Here is a 4,590-nt window from a genome sequence, read left to right as displayed (position 1 = left end):
GCTGACTGACGCAGCATATTGACGTTCTGACTGACGCAGCACATGACGCTGACATGAGCAGCATATTGAGTCTGACTGACGCAGCACATGACGTCTGACTGAACCGAGCATATTGAGTCTACCACGCGTCACCATTGACGTGCTTGACTGACGGCCAGCCACATGACGTCCTGGACTACGCGCACATTGACGTCTGACTGACGCAGCATATTGACTGTCTGACTGAGCAGCATTATTGACGTCTGACTGACGCAGATTATGACTCTGAGCTACGCCAGCATATTGACGTCTGGACGGACGCAGCATATTGAACGTCTGACTGACGTTTAATGCCACAAAAAAACTTGAACGGCTCATTGACTGTTCTCCACATTTACCACTATAGTGAGCTGGAAATACGATGACATTTGCTAAAGTGGGCTATCATATATCATGTCATCAAAATACTTAGAGAAAATGGCAATGTTGCCATGACTACAGTAGCAAGGTTTGTCAGGAAAATAGCTAGCAATGATAACGTTTTAGCTAGCTAAATTTCAGTGCTCCCCTCAATCTTATGCTAGCTACAGTAGCTTAAAGTTATACAGCATCTAAAAGTTCCATCTGAAGACATCACGACAACGGCAAAGCGTCTGCCTACAAATCATTGTGCTCCTTTTGAAATTTCATGTGCTTTCAACCACCGAGGAATGCATTTTAGACTATTTATCATCCTCAGGCCCCGTTGAGACTCACTGGTAGAACGCCTCAGCTGGGCATCAGCCGAAAACAAGATGTCAGAAACATATTTGATGAAATGTGCAACCCGAATACCCTCTCAACCTCTATCTGTTTCCTTCCTCGTTTCTTTCTCTCCTATCTGTCTGTTTTACTCCATATTCACCCTATTCCGGTGCTTTTAATTAAAGGAGATCAAATCCATAATGTGAATAGCTCAACTACACACTTATCCCTGTGAGAGATGGACCGAGGGAAGACGATACTAAACTCACAATCAATCCCATGAGATACTGATTGTGGTTTCTCTCCTCGCGTAACTCTCCCTCCCTCTCTCCCTGGTCTCTCTCCCACCTCTATTCTGCCACCCCCTCTCCCTCTTCTATCCCTCGCTCTCCTCCACCCTCCCCCCTGGTCTCTCTCCCTCCTTTCTCCACCCCCCACCCCCCTCCCTGGTCTCTTGTCCCCCTTCCCTCCCCTGGTCTCGCTCCCTGCTTCTCTTCTCTCCTTCTTCCTGGTGTTCAGCTTGTTGGAAGTAAACACGATTAACTGGGCGGATCCCTGGCTCCCACTGCTAAAGCTGCCTATTAGGAAGCAATGCTTCTAAAGCCCTCCATTCTGCTCCTCGTCTGTCTGTCTATCCCTGCATCCCTACCCTTCATCCCTCTCTCCCTCCCTCTTCTACTACTGGTGTTAAATCCTCCTGCCCCCCTGTCCGCCTTCTGCCCGGCCCAGGGAGTAAGCTGCCTCAAAGCTGGGCCGATTCTAAGCTTTGCATCCAAGACCACACCCTGCCGGTGTCTATGTGGATGTGTGTGACACCTGTGTGTGTTTGGAGGTCCACGCCAACCAACACGACAACTATTATGTAAGTATTGAAGAGTAATACCGATATTATTGTAACATAAGTAGAGGACATGCCAGCCACGCATGCAAGCATGAACAGTGCAAACAACACACACACACACACACACACACACACACAGCACACACACACACACACACACGACACACACACCACACACACGACACACACACACCACACACCACACACACACCCACACCACACCACACACCACACACACACACACAGCAGCACACACACACATTCCCTTTCCCCTAAATTGCTGAGTTGGGGCAGCTGATAGCAAGGTGAAAGTGTCCTCTCCATTAACCACATTAGCTGGGCAATAAACTCTACACACTGACCCCTAGCTCCAGGGCATCAGCGCTAGGCTAATGGTGTAATGGTCCTGAATGACATATCGCTAACAGCTAAGGACACATTTCATAAATGTCACCAGGCATTCTTGCCCATTCCACTAGTGACCACATGCTGGGAAAAGAGAAAAGTCAATAGTATTCTATAAAGGGAGAAGGCCAGACAGCACAGAGAGTGGTCTGAGGTTGACGGATCCAGCTTTTAGGTCAGGACCATTATGGATATTTCCTATCCCTAATTGGAACGGCCTTTTTACTGTCCCTTCCTTTTGGAAGTGTGGGAAATAGGAACATCCTATTTGTTCAGGATCAGGCCAACTTTCAGCTTTCAGCTTTCAGAAAACTAAACAAACTGATGGGTGAAACTAAACTCTACCACCTCAAATCTACCAATAAAACTCCATTAAAACTATGTTGGTCTTGTGCCTGGCACCTACTACCATACCCCGTTCAAAGGCACTTCAATATTTTGTCTTGCCCATTCAACCTCTGAATTGCACACATACACAATGCATGTCTCAATTGTCTCATGGCTTAAACATCTTTCTTTAACCTGTATCCTCCCCTTCATCTACACTGATTGAAGAGTAGATGAAGTGTAGAAGTGCAGTTTATTTAGTAAATATTTTCGTAACTATTTCTTGAACTGCATTGCTGGTTAAGGGCTTGTAAGTAAGCATTTCACAGTAAAGTCTAAACCTGTCGTATTCAGCGCATGTGACAAATAAAATGTGATTTGAAGTATATTTAATAAGTGGCTCATAGCTTTCATTTGGGTTCACCTGGTGATGTCATGTAAAAAGCAGGTAATCCTAATGTTTTGTACACTCAGTGTATATCTTATCAATAAAAGCCTCCCAGACCCCTTGTGATTTATATGAAGAACGTACAGTATTATAGACACTATGTTCTGGGATTTCTAGTCTTCTATATAGAAGAACCCGTACGTATTATAGACACTATGTCTTGGGATTTCCTACTTTCTATATAGAGAACCGTACAGTATTATAACCATGTCTGGGATTTCCTAGAGTCTTCTATACAGAAGAGCCACTTACAGTAATTATAGACACATGTCTGGGATTTCCTATGATCTTCTATAGAAGAGCCTTACAGTATTATAGACACTATGTCCTGGGATTTCCTATGATCTTCCATATAGAAGACCCTCCCTTCTACATCTCTTATGTAGCTTTGTGAGCATCATATAGCAAAACATGTTCCAGTCTCAGCTTTTCATAGATGTTTTAGTCGTTTGTAGTCTAACATTCTCACTCTACAGATGTTTTTGTAAAAAGGACCAGCCCAGGCCCTTCAGGATCTGCCTGTCTCACAAACACACTGTAGCTCAGGCACACATACTAAATGGTTGGTATCTACGGACGCAGAAGAAATACACGTCTGTAGCTCAAACACAATGGTTAAAAGGGGTTAGAAGTCCAAAACGCGCCAGCGTTACGGCGGGACCAATTGGGTTAATAAGTAAGCTAGTTTGTTTGGATAAGATATGGATGGTTGGCTCATTAGTTGATTATGGGAGAACTGGGCTGCGCTCATCGGTAACACAGCACAGAGCTCATTAGCTAATTATCTAACAATGTTTAGTCATGTTCAGTCCGACCGGGGGAGACCACAAGAAGCCAACCAGTAGAACGATAGGGGGTGTAAAGGAAAAGTGCATTATAGTAATGCTCATCCTTTGATTAAGCTCAAATGTGCTTTATAGATGCGATCTTGGTTCAGGTCAGGCTGTCTATCTAGTTGGGCTGGGCAACGCAAACACTATCATTATTAGAGAAATTGGGAGCACATTCCTTAGTATGAATACCACATGTAGGGTTCAGGTGTGTCTCAAAGCCAGCGTGGGTGTGATGGTTGGTGTGTGAGTTCAGCTGTGTATTTCGTGTTTACATGCACAGGCATGCCTGGGCACTGTGTGTGTGTGTGTGTGTGTGTGTGTGTGTGTGTGTGTGTGTGTGTGTGGTGTGTGTGTGTGTGTGTGTGGTGTGTGTGTGTGGTGTGTGTGTGTGTGTGTGTGTGTGTGTGTGTGTGTGTGTGTGTGTGTGTGTGTGGTGTGTGTGTGTGTTCTTACTTGTAGCTCCAGTTGTGTGAACTGCTGTATAATTCTAAATAGAGCAGTGTGCCTGTGCTGTGACGGTGGTATGACGTGAGCAGAGCAGGCTTTTAGCGGTGATTAATGTATTGAGCCACTCTCCTCTGCTTTATGTGTGCACTACTAATGGACCAGCTAGGACCCTAATCTAGCAGCTAAACACGCCTATATCCTGACTTTAACCTGCTGTCCAGCTGTCCATCACTCTGGGATGTCACTCTTCTTAACCATCCTCTCTTTCTCCTCTTCTTCTTTTCTCTTTCTTCTCTCTCTCTCTTCTCTCTCTCTCTCTCTCTCTTCTCTCTCTCTCTCTCTAATTCAATTGAATGGCTTTTTTTGGCATGGGAAACATATGTTTACATTGCAAAGTAAGTGAAATGTTCCAAAAGTTCAAAAATAATAGAGACATTTTAAATGTCATATTATGTCTATATACAGTGTTGTAACGATGTGGAATAGTTCTCTCTTCTCTGCTATTTCTATCTTCCTGTCCCCTACTTGTCCTCTCTCGCTTTCTGCTGGCATCGAACTCACTCTGT

Source organism: Salvelinus sp. IW2-2015, linkage group LG31 (assembly GCF_002910315.2).
Source record: "Salvelinus sp. IW2-2015 linkage group LG31, ASM291031v2, whole genome shotgun sequence".
NCBI classification, from domain to species: Eukaryota; Metazoa; Chordata; class Actinopteri; order Salmoniformes; family Salmonidae; genus Salvelinus; species Salvelinus sp. IW2-2015.
The sequence above is the reverse complement of the archived record's forward strand: the minus strand, read 5'-3'. Positions refer to the sequence as shown.